The 20,914-nt window shown below is 52.0% G+C and overlaps 1 long non-coding RNA gene across 1 annotated transcript; it reads left to right on the forward strand.

Annotated features, from left to right (window-relative positions):
- Positions 1 to 129: 129 nt before the first annotated feature.
- Positions 130 to 20,256, forward strand: LOC138433057 (uncharacterized). Its single transcript, XR_011254122.1, has 4 exons — positions 130 to 253; positions 11,585 to 11,699; positions 16,803 to 17,207; positions 19,597 to 20,256. It is a non-coding gene; the product is annotated as an uncharacterized lncRNA (long non-coding RNA).
- The last annotated feature ends 658 nt before the right edge of the window (positions 20,257 to 20,914 follow it).

Here is a 20,914-nt window from a genome sequence, read left to right on the forward strand (position 1 = left end):
CACCGCTGGCCCTGAGTAGGAAGGCAGGGTGGCTTTCTTGGCGCTGGGAGGCGCCCTGCCAATAAGTGGGGCTCCTCCCAGCCAGGGAGATGCTCAGCTCCGGCTGGGGGCTGTGTCCCTTGGACCCTGGGAGCCCCAGAGAGGCTGAGCACAGATCGTGGGAGCAGGGGGCAGGGTGGAAGCTTGGAAAGAGAAAACCAGGGCGAGCAGCAGAGAGAGGATGGTGGGATGCCGCCAGAAGGAGTTCCAGGAGGTAGGTGGGCAGGCACTTCGAAAGCTTAGAGTCCAACCCACTCACTCTGAGATGGGGAAGCTGAGGTCCCAAGAAGGGAAATATCCAGGTCACACTGAGTTAGAGGCAGAACCGGGACTCAAACCCAGAGCTCTTGATCACCAAGCAAGAGCAGTCGAAGACCAAATTTTCAGCTTGGCTCCTGAGGAAGTCTTGCTCCCCATGAGCAGGAGAGTTTTATCTGCCCTGGAGGAAGGTGAGGGTGGAGGAGGCCTCTCCTGTGCCCACCGAACGCTGCCGTGTTGAAGGAGCCCAGGCAGGGTTTCAGGATCTAGGCCAGATGGCATCGGAGGCTGTGACTGGCTGTGGAGGAGGGTTTGGGAGCGCCCCTGATCCATCAACTCCGGGAGTTGGTGATGGACAGGGAGGCCTGGCGTGCTGCGATTCATGGGGTCGCAGAGTAGGACACGACTGAGCGACTGAACTGACTGATCTGCTCCATCCCTTCTGACGCTTGGGCCGTTGGCCTGTTTCCTTGCTGCTGAGCCCTGGTACCAGGAGGCTCCCCGTGCCCTCAGGTGGACACTGAGGGCGCGGGGAGCGGCAGAAACACAGGGAAAGGGGGGCGCAGAGTGGGAAGAGCCCGTCTGCGCCCCAGCTTGGAGGCTCTCGAGCTGCATAACGCTGTCGCGGCGTCTTTCTGGGCTTCAGTTTCATTTATCCAGTGGGGACACTCACTGGCATTTACCATGTACAGTAAGTCCCCTACCTACCAACGAGTTCCGTTCTGAGAGTCTGTTCGTATGTTCAATTTGTACGTGAATCCAACAAAGCTAGCCTGGTCAGCCAGCAAACACAGTCGGCTGCATGCGCTGCGCTGCTGTGCTAGGCTGCTTCAGTCCTGCCCAGCCCTTTGTGACCCTGTGGGCCGGAGCCCGCTAGGCTCCTCTGTCCATGGGATTCTCTGCGCAAGAATACTGGGGTGGGTTTTCGTGCCCTCCTCCAGGGGATCTTCCCGACCCAGGGATCAAACCTGTGACTGTTCTGCCTCCGGCACTGGCAGGCAGGTTCTTTCCCACTAGGGCCCCCTGGGGAACCCCAGTTGGCTGTATAGTACTATAGTATTTTCACACAGATAATGCATAAAACAAACACCCCCTCCCCCCGAAAAAAGAACATTTTAAATCTTAGAGTGCAGTAATCTTACAAACACGTGAACTAATGTATTGGACATGTAAACGCGTGCTCACACCTTTGAAAGTTTGCAACTTGAAGGTTTGAACGTAGGGGCCTAAACACTTTGATACGTTATTTTACTCCTTTATTTTTTTTAATGTATTTATTTTTAATTGAAGGATAATTGCTTTACAATGTTGTGTTGGTTTCTGCCATACATCAATATGAATCAGCCACAGGTGCACACATGTCCCCTCCTTCTTGACCCCCCCCCCCACTTCCCACTCCATCCCACCCCTCGAGGTTGGCACAGAGCTCCAGTCTGAGTTCCCCGAGTCATACGGTTTCCTCAGCTTTGTGATGATCCATCTTTCCGATGAGGAAACCGAGGCTCTGAGACGTTAAGTGACTTGTCCAGGGTCACTCAGTCGCTAAGTGGCAGAACCTGTGTCCGCCTTTAAAATGCAGGCACCTAACCAGCCTCCAGGGCCTCCACCTGGTTGCTCAAATGCAAGAGAAGAGCCCGGGAACACGCAGCTTGTACGTCTCCAGCCGTCCTCTCCCGCTCGCTTTCTCTTGCCTCGCCCCTGGGAAAGGAGGCCCAGACCCATTCCAGGCCTCTCTGCAGACTTCCTCTTGCCCACCCTGCCTAATCCATGCTCCATACTGTTGCCCCCAGGGCTGGCCTTCTGAAGACGCAAGCCTGATCATCTCATTCTCCAGCTTGACAAGCGGCCATGGCTCTCTTCTGCCTCTGCGGAAAGTTTAAATGGCCTGGTCGGCATTCAGGGCCCTTTTAAATCCAGCCCCTTCCCACCTCCCTGGGGACCCTCTGCTCTGGCCACACCCTTTCCTGGACTGATTTTCTCCTCCTCCCTTACGCCTTTGCTCCGACAGCTCTCTCTGCCGTCTTTACCGTATCCTCAAACTCCTACTCATCCCTTGAAACCAGTCCAGTCACTTGTCCTGTGAAGCTCTCTGTGCCCGCCCCTGGTGGAATGCCCCTCTCTCTCGGGGCTCCCATCACCTTGAGACTGGTTCTCAGCACCGAGTTCTGTCCTAAATTGTTTATGTGGCCCTCTCCCCAGCTCACCTGACAGCACCTGAGGGCCCCTGGCGGGAAGGGACTCTGTGAGCCGCTCCAATGTGCCAACCCCGCAGCTGGGCACGGTGAACGTTCGTTGCTGAGTGAGTGAGTCAAGGGCACGGATCAGGAAGCTGCAGAGGGTGGCAGACCAGAAGTAGTTCTTTCTGGGTAGAAGCCACGTCTTGGGTTCTGGCGCAGCTCCATCTGCATCCCACTCACCAAGAATGGTTCAGGTTGAGAGTTAAGGACCCAGCGTCGGACAGATGTGGAACTGAGCCATGTGATGTTGGGTAGGTCACTCAACCTATTTGAGTCTCTGGTTTCTTGTCTGTGAACTGGGCTAACAGTATGGTTGGTACGAGGATTCGGATCGGTAGTGCCTGGGGAATGGCTAGATCAGAGTTTAATCTTCAGCGGGGTAGGTGCTCAGTACGGGCCTTTTCTCTTCTCCTGCTGCCCTCCCCTTCGTCATCACATCACTGCCACCATCATCATCACCTCCAGCCTTATGACCATCACGGTCACATCACCTTCATCCCAGCATCACTGTGACCCTTGTATTGTTGTCACCGCTCCCGGTACCACCGTCTCCACAAACCAGCATCATGAGAGTGTTGTGTGCGTGAACTCATGTGGCCTGTGACCTTCGGAGAGTGCCTTTTTTCCCCACTCAGCATAGTGCCCTTGAGGTTCAGCCAAATTTCTGTGTATATCAATAGTTTTTTTTTTTTTTTAACTGCTAGTTGTATTTCATCGCATGGATAGATGGGATTCCCTGATACTTCAGTTGATGAAGAATCCACCTGCAATGCAGGAGACCCCGGTTCATTTCCTAGGTCAGGAAGATCCGCTGGAGAAGGGATAGGCTACCCACTCCAGTATTCTTGGGCTTCCCTTGTGGCTCAGCTGGTAAAGAATCCGCCTGCAATGTGGGAGACCTGGGCTTGATCCCTGGCTTGGGAAGATCCGCTGGAGAAGGGATAGGCCACCCACTCCAGTATTCTTGGGCTGGAGAATTCCATGGATTGTACAGTTATGAGAGTGTTGTGTAAATGAAATCATGCAGTATGTGACCTTTGGAGACTGGCTTTTTTTCCCCACTCAGCATAGTACCCTCGAGGTTCATCCAAGTTGCTGCATATATCAATCATTGGTTTCTTTTTACTGCTGACTTGTATTTCATTGTATGGATATACCAGTTTGCTTAACCATCTGCCTATGGAAAGACATTTGGGTTTTTTCCCCTGTTTTTGGCTCTTACAAATAAAGCTAGTCTGCTACCGTGACATTAATGTGGCCACTCCTTTTTTTTTTTTTAAATCATTGTTTGCACGGTATATTCTTTTCCACTCTTGTTTTTCAAACTGTCTATATCATTATATTTGAAGTTGATTTCTTATGGATTGTATATGGTTGGATCATGTTTGCTTTTGAAAAAATCCATTATGCTCATCTCTGTCTTTTAATTGTTCTATCAATGTTAAAAACTTGAACACTTCTTAGAATTCTATTTTGATTGACCTAGAGTGTATTTGAATGTATCTCTTTTTATAGATGGATTTTTAGTGGTTTTTCTAGATGTTACATTATACATACATAACTTATCACAGTCTACTGGTATTTATATTTTGGTTTGCACAAAATCTTCCCGCCTTTAAAGTTCCTTTCCCTCCTTGTTTTAAATATAATGTTCTTAAATATATTCTCAGCATACATCGAGAACCACAGAAAAAGTGGTGTAGGTCTTCTGTCCCTTCCACTGAACTTGGTCATGTTCCTGAAGCCGATAAGTGGTTGGCTCATCACTCTGTCCCACAGGGTACCTGGCACATAGTGAGAGTCACTCATTCGTGCCCAGCTCTGCGATCCCGGGGACGGTAGCCCACCAGGCTCCTCTGTCCATGGGATTCTCCAGGCAAGAATACTGGAGTGGGCTGCCATTCCCTTCTCCAGGGGATCTTCCCGACCCAGGGAAGAACCCAGGTCCCCTGCACTGCAGGCGGATTCTTTACCATCTGAGCCACCAGGGAAGGAAGCCTCAGTAAATATTTGTTGACAGGATGAGTGGATGAATGAAAGGGCAAGCGAGCGAGTGAATGAGTGTTTATCTGCATCGCCTCACTTATTTCACCAGGTGCTGTCGCTGACCAGAGATTCCCTACTGATGCAGAAAAGCTGGAGCCCTGCTCCGCAGGCGCTCTGGGCAGGTGGCCAGTGGGGAGCCCTTGAGGCATAAGCTTTCACTCTTAGGGGGCAGGCCAACTGAGAGGGAAGAGGAGACCCAGGAGTCAGCAGTTCACACAGTCACTGACCCGTCGATTCACCTACTCATCCACAGTTGGGGCCAGATGTAGGTTTTCATGCGCAGAGGAGTGGGCCCATGGGAAGGGAGAGAGGGGGAGCAGGCTGTCAGTTTACCCATCCATCCGTTTATCTACTTATCCGTCTATCTACATATCTGTGCATGTATCTATTTATGTATCTATGTGTCCATCCATTCCCGATGACTCAGCAGGTACAGAATCTGCCGTCTATGTAGAAGACACAAGAAACATGAGTCTGATCCCTGGGTCAGGAAGATCCCCTGGAGAAGGGGATGGCAAGCCACTCCAGCATTCTTGCCTGAAGAATACCATGGACAGAGAAGCCTGGTGCGCTACAGTCCATGGGGGTCACAAAGAGTTGGACATGACTGCATGACTAACAATTTCCCTTTCATCCATCCGTCTATCCATCCATGCATGCATTCACATATCATCCATCCATCCAGGATTGGGACAAGACTGTTCATGGTCCTTAAATGCCACTTTAGGGCTTTAGATTTAAAGCTTTTTTTTGGTGACAGCTGTCAAAGAGAGGAAGTTAATTTGCATGAACAGCCCAAGTGCATGCTGGAAGCTAATTGGGGCTAAAGCAGGGATAGTCTGCAGATCTTGGAGCAAGTGGAACATCGGCGTTTCGGAAAGGGACCTCTTCACTCCTCATGACAGCTTTAGAGAGAGATGAGGACCAGATGGGACATAGCTACTCTCATGAACCAAACACCTGGATTATGTCCTCATTAACCATTTTATACTGACTCTAGAATACAGGGCAACAGATGGAGCGGTCTGGTTGTTCTCAAAAAAGTTCTTGAAAAGAAGAGCACCCGCTTAGGCTTTCTGGCATCATTGTTGGGTTCAAAATAAATTTTGAATGGTAAATAATCTGGGAGGGGGTGACTTTCAAATGCCCCTGCCTTTCAGTAGAGACCGCAGGTATCTTCCCAAAGTCAAAGCTGAGACTGGGGCTGTGAGAGGGACCAGGTGTCTTGGAGGAACCAACTTTCACTTTATCTTTGCCCCTGTGCACACCCCTCCACAGGCCACGCTTGGTTTCTCCCTGTGATCAGTGTTTGAAACCTGTGTGCTAAGTCTCTTCAGGCGGGTCCGACTCTCTGTGACCCTATGGACTGTAGCCTGCCAGGCTCGTCTGTCCGTGGGGCTTTTCCAGGCAAGAATGCTGGAGTGGGTTGCCATGCCCTCATCCAGGGATCAAACCCATGTCTCTCAGGTCTCCTGCATTGGCAGGCGGGTTCTTTACCACCAGTTCCGCCTGGGAAGCCCCCGTCTGGAGCATAGTCAGTACCAATAATTCAAGAATGAGTGAGTGGACGAATACATCCATTAGTCAACACATATTTGTTGTGTGCCTACCAAGTGCCAGGTATTGTCTTAGGAGCTGAAGGTGCAACAGTAGATTAAAAAAATGTTTAGACTCAGTGTATTTAAAAAGCACAAGTGAGTCCTAATGACTTATGGGGTATAAGCCACTGCTGCTGTTTCCTGAGAGTCTGTGCCAGCTGGTGTTTGCAGGTGCCAGTGGGTGGTGGTGTCTTGGCACCAAGGCCCAGGTGTTGCTTCTGGGGGGAAAAAGGTGAAGAGAGGGCAGTACCTACCAAGGAGTCAAAATTGGTGGAAAGTTTCAAGGGCTGTTTACTGAACATGTTCCATGTCAATATATGGGTTATTTCTCTGAGCTCTCCACCCCAGGAAGTAGGCTTTTTTTATTTGCTCTGCTTTGCAGAAAAGAAATCGAGGCCCCAGCAATTGCTATGACTCACTCAAGGCCACTAGGGGAGAGGGTGGTGGAGCCAGGATTGAAACTAGGTTTGTTTGGCTCCAAAGGCCATGTTCCTAACCGCTTGGCTCCACTTCCAGAAGGAAGTGGAAGGGGGTGGTAAGAGGGATCACAGGAGCTGGGGCCTGGCCATGGGGAACTCCGGAGACCTACCTTGGATGCTGTCTTGACCCTAACACCCTGTTGTCCTTGAGCATAAAATGATCATGGGTGACTTCAGGCAGACCATCAGGCCAGCTTCCCTGTTGCTAGCCCACTAAGAAAGCCATTCTGCAGTGCAAACCATGTCTGCCTGGGCCCGATACAGACCCTACATGTTTACACAAATCGCTGAATAAAAGTTACGAATTGCTGCAGTTTCTAAATACCACTCATTATTCACCGCTTGTACCTGCGGGAGATGGGAGTGCTTGGCGAAAGCTGACAATGGCTCTTGGCCCTGCTGGGTGTACCGCAGCTCTGGTACGGAGACTAGCTTAGAACTCAGCCACAAGTGGCAGGAGGGAGAACCTGGTTCTGCTCTGGCTTTGAGGGTTATTCCAGTCCTGGCTATTTGTCTAAATCTGCATTGATTCCTCCCAACCTCCCATGTCTGGAGAAACTAGAGATGAGTTGGGGGCAATGCTCAAATGCCTGACCCCTAGTGTAGCCCCTCTTCCTGGCTGCCCTGTCCCAACTCGAGCCCTCAGTGGTTGGACCTGGAGGGCAGTGGAAGGCTGGCCCTTAAAGTTGCCATAGTGTTACCAAGTGCAGGGCCATGGGTTCAATGCACAGTGAGGCCAAACTGTACAGAAACCTCAGAGTCTGGGTCAGAGAAAGGTTTATTGCCGGGCCATGAAGAAGACAGGTGGCTCATGCCTTGAGTCCCCCAACTCCTCAAAGGCTTTCAGTAAAGCCCTTTTATAGGAAAGGTGAGACAGGAGTGTGGTTAGTTGTGGTAACCTTCTTGGTATTGAATCCTTTGTTCTTGTAGCTGTCTACTAGGTCAGATTAGGGTCAGGTCACAATGTTGTTGTAAACTTTCATCAAAACAAATGTTATCATATATTCTGCAACTTTTTTTAAATCTAAAGGTATGATACTCTAATGGAGAAGGCAGTGGCACCCCACACCAGCACTCTTGCCTGGAAAATCCCGTGGATGGAGGAGCCTGGTGGGCTGCAGTCCATGGGGTCGCCAAGAGTCGGACACGACTGAGCGACTTCACTTTCACTTTTCACTTTCATACATTGGAGAAGGAAATGGCAACCCACTCCAGTGTTCTTGCCTGGAGAATCCCAGGGGCCGGGGAGCCTGGTGAGCTGCCGTCTATGGAGTTGCACAGAGTCGGATACGACTGAAGTGACTTAGCAGCAGCAGCAGCATGATACTCTAGAAGGTCATAGCCTTGAAAATTATACAAAAAATGGAAGGGAAGGCACTGAATTCTGTCTCCTCGTAGCTTTTAATACTTAACAAATCCTGTACGTAAAGCAACATTTCACTTGTTCAAGGTCCAAATGATTGATTTTCTCCCTCCAGGTCCAGGCCCTGGCTGAGAGGAGGGGTTCTTGCTTGGGCTGGTCACTCATCCCAGGAGTGTCCATGTAACACCTAGTCCAGGTCATCCTACCAGTGCCCAGACCCTGGTGAAGAGGCAAATCTCAGCTGGTGGCACCCACAGCGTCAGGCCCCCAGACCCTGCCCAGCCATCATCACTGAGGGAGCCAGGCGCCCAGGACCCAGTCAGCCCCCAGGCTCCTCGGGTTGTGCAGATGGGGGCCGCGTCCCACAGACTGGGACCCAGGGGACCGCTGCCTCTGGCACAGGACTCCTGTGCTGCCGACTATTGGCGGAGTAGGACCCTGAGGGTCTTGCTCCCGCCCCTCCCCTGTTACAGTTGTGGCCCCCAGCGTGGGGGCCCAGCGGTAAGCCTTTCTCTGCTCCAAACTCAGACGTGTCTGTCTTGTTTGGCTTCACTGTGCATCGGGCACGTGGACCAGCATTTGGTAACAGCCGTATTTCCCTGCTGGGCATCACTGTTGAGAGGGGTGGCGCTCTTCCGGAGATGGGGTGACACGCTGATCTGTAACTCCCCACCACGGGCTCGGGCACTTTAGTCACGTGGGGACTTTCTGATGAGGCTCCTTGCCCTTTCTAAGTCAAGCAGAGCTTCTTTCTGCCAGGCCCCCTCTGCAGCTGCTGCTGGGCCTCCTCGTTAGCGACGCTGGGACCCTCAGGCTGGAGACGGGCTGAGGTCAGAGGCCGAGGATGGGCAGTGGCCCTGTCCATCTCCTTCCTTCCTTATTCGAGGGGTGGGTGGGCCAGAGGCCATTCTCTTCGGCCGCAGCTTCCCCAGCTAGTGAGCCTCTGCTTCCTGCTTCCGGCCCAGCCTGACCAGCTTCTCTCTGCCATCTGTGGTCATCCCCATGGTTATCCCTTGATCTTGCCCACCCCCCTCCACTCTCAGCCTTCCCGTATCTCCTAGTTCAAAGTCTCACCCTCCTCATCGCCCCAGATCCAGTCGCTCTGTCTCCTGACCTCAGGTTTATCACATCTCCCCAGTCTCCTCCAGCTGACTCTCGCTGTGTCTCCCGGCCACCCCAGCTCACACCCGCTTGCCCCCGGGTACCCGTGATTGCGGGCTTTCCCCTCTTCCCCGGGCTCTCCTGATTCCTCTGTCCACTCTGAATCTCCCTCCTTCCATCATCTCCCTGCCTCAGGCAGCAGCTTCACACCTGTCTCTCCCTCCTCCCTCTCTTTCCTCCAGGTGGCCCATTGCCAGTCGGGTACCAGTTGGGTTGCCATGGGAACCGCTGAGCTGCTTAGGAAGCTGTCATGGATCTAATCATGGCTGTGAGGTTTCAAGGAACAGCTCAGTTTCTGGGCAAAAGAAGGTGCTGACAGCCTATTAGGCTGATGCTGGGGCCAGGGGGAGGGTGAACAGGAGCCACGGAAAATCTCAGCTGAGGCAGGGCCAGGCCCCGGGGCACCTGGCGGCGGGAGGCCAGATACCCCTAGCCCACGCTGCACTGTTGGCTGCCTCACTGGCTCTCTCAGACCTTCTGGAATTTTCCTTAGGAGATCATTGATGCTCCATTTATTCTTTCCTTCCCCATCACTCTCTCATTCATTTACTCACCAAGCCTCTCCCATCTCTCATCATGTGTTCCCAAGGCCTTTTGAGAGCAGTGGGAGAGACTGAGCACTGCACAGGAAAATTCCCCAAGGGGCCAGGCTCTGCTGGAGGGCTTCCGGGGGCTAAGAGTGGGGGGAGGTCCATGCCAAGGGGGAAAAGTGAGGAGACTAAGGAGTAATCTTCGCAGTGGATCCTTGAGTTGAGTCTCAAGGCAGAACAGGAGTGTGTTTAGCTCAGCAAAATGTGAGGACTCTTCCTGACCTGCAAGTTCTCTCTCTGAGGTTGGGCCACGGAACCTCTTTTTGAGGATGCTTGAGTGAAGCCATGAGGACCCACTACCTACTGACTGAGCCACCTCCATCAGGGTTCTGGGCATGGTCCCTTCAGAGCAGACTCTGCTTATAGCTGTGCCAAGGATGAGTGGGCAGGGGGCATGACTTTACTCCTGGAAAAAGAGCCCCAAAGTTCACCGTACCCAGCTCCCCTGGGGTTGGTGGTCTGTGTTTAGGGAGGGCAGAAGTATGGGGGTTACTGGGGAGAGATGTTCCCATCTGCAAATGCCCCCTCCATCTCTTTCAACTGTGCAGCCAACAGGGCTGCGTCAGAGCTTTACGGCCGGAAGGGCCTGCCAGCTTGGTCTAGTCTCAGATGGCTCCCCCTGTACCAGGCCTTTGGTTTCTTTCATCGAGCCAGAGGCTGTGTTTGCACCTAATTTGCATGCATTTGCATGTGCTGAAAGCAGGGCCTGGAATGACATGGAAACACATTCTTTTGGTCTCTAGGGTGCCTGCATGCTGAGCAGATAGAGCTCAGGTGCACAGAGACCAGGGCTATGAAAGTCTTTTCTCCCCTGGCCCTCAGGCCTCCTCTAGGGAATCCCTTCCTGCATTCCTGCCCACCCCACCACTGCCCCATGTGGCACTTGGGCCCCAAGTCAGGAAGTGGGAGGGAGTCCCAGGCAGGGAGCCTGGGCTCTCCTGGGCACAGCTGCATACTGGCTGTGCGGCTTCGCATTTCCTCTCCATGTCTCCATCTGTCTTTGGTTTACAGAAGTTCAAGAAGTGGAGGGTGTGTCCTTGCAGAAGCATCACTTCATTCATTCACTGGGTTCAAGTCATCATGTGCTTACAATGCACCAATGCCATCTGTTCTGAAATGAACAAAAGCAGCCGTGATCCCTACCTCTGGGGAGTTCCAGGGAGACCGACAGTAATCAAATCAATGTTCAATGTTCAGTTGCAACCGTGATAAGTGCTATATGTTATAGAGACATGCGGTGCTTTATGGGAGCCCAGAATTAGTCTGGAAAGTCACAGAAGATTTCCTGGGTGAGGTATCCTTCGGCTGAGCTGTGAAGTGTTATTTATGTAAAGGGGTTAGAAGAACCTTCCAGGGAGAAGAAAAAGCATATGCCAAGGCCCTGTGGTGGGAAGAAGCAGAGTGGCTACAGAAGGGAGAGGAAGGCGCTGTGTCTCAGTGAGGGGGGTGTGGAATGAAAACCGACGGAAGGGTGGGGCCAACCCCACAGGGCCTTTCTAATCTTTTAGGGAAGGTTCCTTTTTTTTCTTTTTCTTTTTTTTTTGCCTTTTAAACTTTTTTAGTTTGTATTGAGGTATAGCCGATACTTCCCTGGTGGCTCAGATGGTGAAGGGTCTGCCTGCAACACAGGGGACCCAGGTTCAGTCTCTGGGTCGGGAAGATCTCCTGGAGAAGGGAATGGCTAACCGCTCCAGTATTCTGGAGACTTCCTGGACAGAGGAGCCTACAGTCCATGGGGTTGCAGAGAGTCAGACACAACTGAGTGACTAACACTTTAGCTTTCACAGCTGATTAATAGACAATGTTGTGACAGTTTCAGGCGAACAGCGGAGGGACTCAGCCGTACATATCCATGTATCCATTCTCCATCAAACTCCTCTCCATCCAGGCTTCCGCATACCATTGAGCAGAGTTCCCTGAGCTATACAGTAAGTCTTTGTTGGTTATCCATTTTAAATATAGCAGTGTCTGTATGTCTATCCCAAACTCCCTAATATCAGTTCCCCTCATCCCTGGTGGCTCAGACCATAGAGTGTCTTGCTTACCATGCGGGAGAACTGGGTTCGATCCCTGGGTCGGGAAGATCCTCTGGAGAAGGAAATGGCAACCCACTCCAGTACTCTTGCCTGGAAAATCCCATGGATGGAGAAGCATGGCGGGCTACAGTCCATGGGGTCGCAAAGAGTCGGACATGACTGAGTGACTTCAATTCACTTCACTTCACTTCTCATCTAGAAAACGTTGTTTTTAAAGCAATGAAGAGCTATACCATTAAGCCATTAAGCAAGGCAGTGGCACAGTCAGGCTTGCATTTTACAAAGGGGGCCTGGACTGGGAAGAATGGGTGGTGTGAGAGCAGGAACGCTGGTCAGGAGGCTGTGGGATTGTCCAGGTAAGAGGAACTGGAGTTAGGTCATGAAGGTGGGGATGGAAGGAAGGGGATGAAGCTGTGAGATCCTCAGGTGGTACCCTGGACAAGGCGTGGTGATGGATGGCGTGTGGGGGACCGGGGTGAGAGGGGTGTTGACAGCAACTTCTAGAGTTCTAAACAGCCTTTGAGCCGTTGACTAAAGAGGTAAGCATGGGGCTGGGAGAAGCCCATGTCTGGGGATGAAGAGCAGGATTGAGTCATGATCATGTCGAGTTTGCATTGCCTTTGAGGCCTCCTAGTGGTGGATGGGCAGAGGGTCTAGAGCTCAGGGAAGAGGTGGATAGGGGGTGCTGTGTCCTCCCAGCCCCCAGCCCCAGGAGGACAGACCCTCAGGAGCCCCTCTTCATCTGGCACCTTCCAGAAGCAACCAACCTCGTCTGTCTTTTCTAAGTCGTGTCTGACTCTTTCGTGACACCCTGGACTGTAGCCAGCCAGGCTCCTCTGTCCATGGGATTTCTCAGGCAAGAATACTGGAGTGGGTTGCCATTTTCTTCTCTAGGGGATCTTCCCAACCCAGAGATGGAACCTGAGTCTCCCGCATCGCACGTGGGTTTTTTACCACTGAGCCACTTGGGAAACCCCTTTAGATCAGTTGTTGTTGCTGTTCAATTGTTAAGTCACGTCCGACTCTTTGCGACCCCGTGGAGCATGCCAGGCTCCTCTGTCCTCCACTATCTCCAGGAGTCTGTTCAAATTCATGTACATTAAGTCAGTGATGTTACTTAACCATCTCATTCTCTGCCACCCCCTTCTAATTTGCCTTCAGTCTTTCCTAGCATCAGGATCTTTTCCAATGAGAGCATTTCTTTGGGCTAATTTCTAATCCTAGGGTGGGCAGAGCACTGGGGAATGTGATAAGCACCTTCCCCCATCATGTGTATTAAACGTGCATCTTCCCTATGAAGGGATGGGATCTTCTGAATCCCAAGTCAGCACCTGCAGAGGAACTCCAGGCTGGTTCCAGGACCAGTGCACATTCTGAAGGACATGATGTAGACGGAGAAGCTTTACAATTTAGGGGATCTCTTGATGGCTTGTGGGGGTGAGGAGACAGTATATTTGAAATAAGGACAGTCTCAGAAAACTGTGGTTACGTGGTTTCCGCCAGAAAGCAAGGAAGAGGAAAGGAAGGGAAAGGAACAGAGGATCTGTCATATAGGAACATCTGCTGCACGCCAGACTTTATGTTAGTTTTTTTTTCCCTTTTGGTAGTATCATACTATGCGCATAAAAGTGAGGTAGGTATTAATGAGCCCATTTTACAGGTGAGGAAACTGAGGCTCAGCGAGGTTAGACAACTTGCCCCAAATTGCTCAGAGAGTATGGGTTGGAGCTGGAATTCTAACCCAGGCTCGTGTTCTTTCTGCCGCATCGGTATCTGAAAGTGGAAGCTTAATCCAGAGCCCAGGAGAGCTCTGGACCAGGTGCCAGGAGTGCAAGGAGTCACCCTTCACTCAAGCGCTGCCTGGCAGGGGCCTAGAGCCTCGTTGCTGGCAGCTTCAGTTTCCTGATGGGCCTGCTCTCAGCCCAGTAGTCTGTCTGGGGCTCCCCTCCATTCGTGGTCTCGCTCCCCCTTCACCTGCAGGAGCTTTCCACTCAGGCACCCCTGCTCTGCTCGCTGTCCCCAGGGAGTGCCCTGCTTTCTCATCTCCAGTCATGGTCCAGCTGTGACCCCTTTTAGAATGCCTGCTTCTGCCCACGCCCTGCCCACCGCATCAGCTCCTGGCACTCTTCCTCCCGCTTTGTGACCCAGCTCAGGGGTCTCCTCTGAACCCTCGCTGATCCTCCCAGCAGAGTTGAGATCCTCCTTCTCCTGCATCAGGAGGGTGCCTAAACACACACACGCGTACAAAAGAAGCTGCTCCGTCGTGTCCGACTCTTTGCGACCCCTTGGACTGCGGCCCACCAGGCTCCTCCGTCCATGGGATTCTCCAGGCAAGAGTACTGGAGCGGGTTGCCACTGTCCTTCTTGTGCCTAAAAGCACAAGTCAGGTTCAAACCCTGACTCTTCCACTTAGGAGCTCTGTGACGGAAGCTCTTGGGGGTCCCAGTCTACTCCTGTATAAAATGGGCATCATAATGGGCCTGACTTCATAGACTCATGGTAAGATAATTGAGATGAAAATAAGACCTTTATCCCAGTGGGAGGCCCGGTGTGAGCTTGTATGAGCCCCAGTGAGTGAGGGTTATTGAATGGCTCAGGGTCCACTTTTTGTATTTATTTACTTATCTGTCTTCTCCACCAGGCTGGGAACTTCTTGAAGGACAGAGCCCTTCACCCCCCAACCCCACCCCAGTATTCCCAGGATCTATGATAGCCCTGATACATGATAGGTGTTCAGTGGACATTTGTTGAATGAATGGACATAGGCTAATGTCTTTTTTCTATATGTCTTGCCTCCCTTCCCTGCAGCTGGCTTTTTAAGGTAACGGTTGGATTTCATGCTCAGTTGTACCCTTCACAAAGCCCAGCCTACACACAGGAGGAGCTCAGCAAAGGTCTGGGCTTGATTTTGTAGTCAGCCTTTTCCCAGACAAATGGAACCCAGCCCCTGATCCCCACATGCAGCGGCCGTCCTCTGGGCATAATGGATACAGATTTCTCATTGCCCACGTGTCTCACCTTCCCTGCCAAGCACTATATTAAGTGGATGTGCAGCCGCTCAAGTGCACAAATATCCTTTTCAAAATTATTACATTTACCTTTTGTTGGCAGAACATGCCATACGAAACATCACAACCTCCTATTGACTGTGGGTGGATGCTTTCTGCTTCCGCCTCAGTGGCAGCGCTTGAGGCCAAAAGGCCTTGTCCGTGCTCCAAGTGCCTGCTTGCCAAGTACTGGCTGGACTCGGGGGCTGGTGGGGGAGCTGGTTCTGGGCTCGCCTGAGCTGACCTAGGCAAGCATCACCATCTTATCGTCTTAATCACTGCCACCACCATCACCACCGTCACCATGATTTTTTCCATCATGATCACATTGCCATCCCCACGGCCACTGCCGACACCACCATGACCACTGTCTCCACCATCATCATCGCTACCGATCAGTATCGACGTTTTCTGAGATCTTTATCTGTGATAGATGCAGAGCTAAGCACCTGGTGTGCATAATTTTATTTAATCCTCAAAAGGACCCTGCAGGCAGATATGTTTTATTCTCATCTCACAGATGAGAAAACTGAATTCAGAGAGGTTAAGAAACTTGCCTGACATCACACAGCCAGAAACTGCAAAATCAATTAAAAAAAAAAAAATCTCAAGCCAGCAAACATTTAATGAGCGTCCACTGGCACACAGGATACAGTATCTCTTATTACCGAGGACACACATATACGTGTATTCCTGGCTACAGGGGATATTTAGAGCTCTCTGAGGGGGCTGGAGACGTCATTAATACAATGCAGCCTAAAGGTGCGTCTCAGAGAACATAGGCAAACTTACCCACAGGAAAGAAAGATCCTACGTGGTTAAGATTCATACCTAGAGGCACCACTCCGCTACGTGTGTTTTGATAAAAGCCGTCTTAGGCTTTCTGGTCACTAAGAGCCTGGTGGTCTTTATGACTGCCCCAGGAAGGTGCCCAACTTGACGGAAGCCTTAGCTGTCTGACTCCACGCGCCAAAGCCCTGGGCCGATTTCCCTCGCTGCTCTAGGGTGACTGGACCACCTTGGTTTCCAGTAAGGGAGTTTAGTCGCCCCGTGTAGGTGGACAAAACAAACTCTGAGAAGGGAAGGGACTCACTGAACTTGTGTTAATCGCTCAGCTGTGTCTGACTCTTTGTGACCCATGGACTAGCCCGCCAGGCTCTTCTGTCCATGGGATTCTCCAGGCAAGAATACTGGAGTGGGTAGCCTTTCCCTTCTCCAGGGGATCTTTCCGACCCAGGGGTTGAACCCAGGTCTCCCATGTTGCAGGCCGATTCTTTACAGTCTGAACCCCGCCAGGCCTTACTGAAGGCTCAGAGGGGATGCTTTTTTCTGTCAAGGTCCTTCCCAGCCCCAATGTTCCATGCAGGACTGTATGGACTCCAAGTTTGTCAAGAATGAAAGCGGAAGCACCCACGTGAACACTGTCTTCCGTCAGCTGCTGGTTTACGCAGTCAGCGGGGGCAGGGGAGAGGGGGCCCCTCCCTCAGTTCCTTCGCGGGGACCTCGAGACAAGCTGGCTGGGCCTGGCAAAGGGGGCCGAGGGCTCTTTGTTCACCCGTCCTTCAAGGGTTCATAATCCCCAGGCTGGTCAGCGAATCATTCCCTCCCTTGGGGAAGGAAGGTTCCAGAAATCAAGATGTGGTCTCCATCGAAAAAACTATGTGCTTCCTTCCCAGAGTAGTGGCCTGGCACCTTCTCCTGAGGGGCTGAGCTGGCCAGAGGGGGAGCTGAAGGGGCTTAAAGATGTTGGGTCTGGCTGATTACTGTTTCCACCCTTTTGCCATTCTCTCAAGAGACATTAAAAAAAAAAAAAGAAATTAAAATGTGCTTGCTCCTTGGAAGACAAGGTATGACAAACCTAGACAGCACATTAAAAAGCAGGGACGTCACTTTGCCAACAAACGTCCGTCTAGTCAAAGCTATGGTTTTTTTTTTTTTTTTTTTCCAGCAGTCATATATGGATGTGAGAATTGGACCATAAAGAAGGCTGAGCACTGAAGAACTGATGCTTTTGAACTATGGTGTTGGAGAAGACTCTTGAGAGTCCCTTGGACTGCAAAGAGATCCAACCAGTCCATCCTAAAGGAAATCAGTCCTGAATGTTCATTGGAAGGACTGATATTGAAGCTGAAACTCCAATACTTTGGCCACCTGATGCAAAGAACTGACTCATTCGAAAAGATCCTGGTGCTGGGAAATATTGAAGGCAGGAGGAGAAGGGGACGACAGAGGGTGAGATGGTTGGATGGCATCACTGACGCAATGCCGTGAGTTTGAGCAAGTGCTGGGACATGAAGGATGTGAAGGACACGGAGGCTGGAGTGCTGCAGTCCTTGGGGTCACAAAGAATCAGGTATGGTTTAGTGACTGAACAATAAGAGATTGCAGTAAAGCCTCCAAGCGGCCTTGGGGTGATTTCTGGGTCTAAGACTGACGTTGCTTTGACTGGTAACTCATGCTGAGATTGACTCAGAGGAGGTGGGATGGCCTGGCTTGGAGAGAGTTACCCTTGATTCCTTCATTTGCTCAGACAACAAATATTGTTTAAACTCCCAGGAAGCATCAGAGCTTGTGTTGGGAATGGGATTCAGAGGTGAGGACAGAATAGAAGCAGTCCTTGCCCTCCTGGGGAGAACAGACACGACTCCAGTAGTTATGAATGGAAGGAAATGACAGATTGAAGCGTTACTCTGCCAAGCAGGGACTGCTAAGAAAACACAAAACACGGAGTGAGGAGTGGTTTTGGGAGCGGGGGCTCTTTGAGGGTGATTATCATTATTTTACACATGGGGAAACTGAGGCACAGAAAGTAAATTGCCCGATGTATACAGTTAGTAAGTAGCAGGGTAGAGATTCGAAACCAGGCTCCCTGGCTTTGGAATCCAGTGTCTTAGTCACTTTTCTCCGTTTGTTTTTGGTGGACCAGGGGGTTTAACGAGGCAACAATGAGGCGGGCAGATGGAACAGAGCTACGTGGAAAGTGCCTTCCAGCAACTGGCTGAGGTCACGTGCAGCTGGCACGAGGGACGGTGGCAGGGGAGACATGGGCAGGACCGGCTTGCTCAGGGCCTGGTAGGAACGCTAGGGTTTAGGTCAGGATCCTGGTAGAATGAGCCCCACCCCAGGGCAGGCACTGTCTGTTTTCTTCACCCGTGAACACCCAGCTCTGAGCACACTCCTGGCACGGAGTGGGAGGTGGTGAACGAGTGAACAGCCCCACCCTGCTTGGCTTCCTTCGGTCTCACTGTCCATCAGAATCCCCAGGGATCTTGTTAACAGCTATAAATGCTGTGGCTCCAGCCTGAAAAACGCAGTTCAGCAATTCTTGCTTGGGCCTTTGGATCTGTATTTTCAACAAGTTCCCTGGGTGGTTCTGACCTCGCTTGGCAGTCCCCTGGGTACCCACGGAAGCCAACAGTTCGGCTTGTAATGGGCGGCGTGCAGGGCGCTGCTGACCTGCAGAGACTCACTGGGGCACCTGCCTGGAACTACTGCCTCGCACCGCAGTCTTCATCCACAACACTGTGGAGAGGAACCCTCTTGGGAGAGGGTCTTCCAAGGGCCAGCAGTCCTCTCCTCCTTTGGTGATGAAGATCTTAGTTCCCAAATAGAGCTTGGCTCGCGGACCCCCCCCCCCCCCCAAGAACATTGACTTGATCCTTGTTGTATTTCTGGTTTATATATTCCTACAAACCCCCTGGAAGTCTGCTGGAAATTGGGAGAGTGCACGCGTGCATGTGCAAGAGAACAATCAGTCAACTAACCAACAGATGTTTAACTCGGAAAAGAGGAACAAGAGAGAAGCGTGGAGACAAGGGTGTGTGTGTGTGTTAGTTGCTCAGTTGTGTCCAGTTCGTTGTGACCCCATGGACTGTAGCCCACCAGGCTTCTCTGTCCATGGGATTCTCCAGGCAGGAATACTGGAGTGGGCTGCCATTTCCTTCTCCAGGGGATCTCTCTGACCCAGGGATTGACCCCTGGTCTCCTGCACTGCAGGCAGACTCTTTACCCTCTGAGCCAGAGGAAGGTGCAATAGGAGAGCTGGAGACAGATTAAGGATGGAGATGAGAGTGAGGGGAGAGAGGGGGAGGGTCCAGGGAGACGGGGAGAGAGAACACAGCGGATGAGGCTGGGGGTCCTGGGAGGACTGTCCGAGCAGCAGCAGCTCTGGGCCCCTGACAGCCAGGCCGTTATTGGTGGGACTCTGCAGAGGTCGCCAGAAACTGTGAGCGCAGCTCACAGGCATTGAGAGCGGTGGTGGGAAACCTCCTCACCCCAGCTCACTCCACTGCACGCCTCCTGAGGCTCAGGGCTTCAGCTGCTGCAAAAGGGCCCCTTCCCTTCAGCTTCACGGACCTCAGTCAATTCAGGGTGAATTCTCTGCCTAACTGAGCAGGCTTGGCTAGTCCCAAGGGCTCACCTGGATGCAGGGGCCACCTCTTCCTGGTGCCCCTCACTCTTTGGCTTCCCTGGTGGCTCAGACGGTAAAGCATGTGCCTGCAACGCTGGAGACCTGGGTTTGATCCCTGGGTCGGGAAGATCCCCTGGAGAAGGGAATGGTGCCCCACTCTAATATTCTGGCCTGGAGAATTTCAGGGACGGAGGAGCCTGGCAGGCTGCCATCCCTCGGGTTGCAAAGAGTCGGACACGATTGAGCACAGTGTTAAAAGTGCATGAAACAGGTGAGGCTGGAGGTGACTGGGAAGGGTGCTCACCCCAGGGCCCCCCTTTATTTTATTCAGAACTCAAGACCTGATGTTTGGTGGCCCAGAAGCCCTCTGCGTCAGGACAGACCACCAGGCTATGAGCAGATGGACTGGCAGTCACTGAGGCCAGAGGGAGCCCCCACAGGCGAATGGTGAGGCCTGTCTCCCCAGTTACTAAATGAGGGCGTGGGACCGGAGATCTTACAGCTACCGACAGGGAGCACCCACCGTGTGTCCAGCCCCGTTTATACACATTCTAGGGCTCCATCCTGACCTGGCTATACTCACCCTCAACCTCAGCCCAGCACTTTCTGCACCAACCCTTGTCTTCACCCTCACCAGCCTCATAGACACCAAGCCTGTTGCTTCCTCAGGGCCTTCGCACATGCTGTGCCCTCTGCAGAATGTCTCTCCAGGTCTTGGCGTGACCGGCTCCTTCTTGTCATTCATCCCTTCAGAGCAGCCTTGCATGTCACCCTGCCTCAAGCAGCTTCCCAGTCACATGCCACCATGTCAGCCCGCTTCATTTGTTGCCACTCTGTTCTCCCCACCCCCTAGCGTGTGCTGACCATTAAGGAGGGGACCTTGTTCTTTTTGGACTCCGGGGTATTCCAACCCCATCCCATGTCTACCTCAGTGCCTGGAGCACATAGACCCTGTGTATCTATCTTCTGAATAAATGAATGAATGCGTGGAGCTCGAGTAGTCGGTATTTAACTTGGGAGATTTCATGTAGGTATCAGGAATACTGCAGGCATGCTAAGTGGACTCACTTGTGTCTTACTTGTGTGACCCCATGGACTGTTGCCTGCCAGGCTCCTCTGTCCATGGAATTCTCTAGGCAAGAACACTGGAGTGGGCAGCCATGCCCTCCTCCATGGATCTTCCCAGCCCGGGGATGGGACCCACATCTCTTATGTCTTTGCACTGGCAGGCGGGTTCTTTACCAAAGCGGGATGTTATTGTCAACGGTCTATGCCTGAGGACACTGAGGTTCTGAGTGGAGAGGTCCCACAGCTGAGGCCCGGACCCAGGATTCTGCCTCTAAAGCTCTTAGTCTTTCCTCATCCAAGGCCACTCTTTTGCTGAGCCAGGAGACACCAGCAGTGGGACGTGGGGGTTATGATTTGCATTGAGAAGTGGGGAGGTTGGTTCGGGGTTAAGATGGGCCTCCTGCCCGGTGGCAGTCAGCACCTCCACCTACAGGCCTTTGGTGGAGTGACCTTCCACCTGTTCCCTGCTGCTCAGTCTCGAAGTTGTGTCTGACTCTTTGCGACCCCATGAACTGCAGCACACCAGACTTCCTGTCTTTCATTTTCTCCTGGAGTTGGTTCAAACTCATGTCCATTAAATT

This window comes from Ovis canadensis, chromosome 2, assembly GCF_042477335.2.
Source record: "Ovis canadensis isolate MfBH-ARS-UI-01 breed Bighorn chromosome 2, ARS-UI_OviCan_v2, whole genome shotgun sequence".
NCBI lineage: Eukaryota > Metazoa > Chordata > Mammalia > Artiodactyla > Bovidae > Ovis > Ovis canadensis.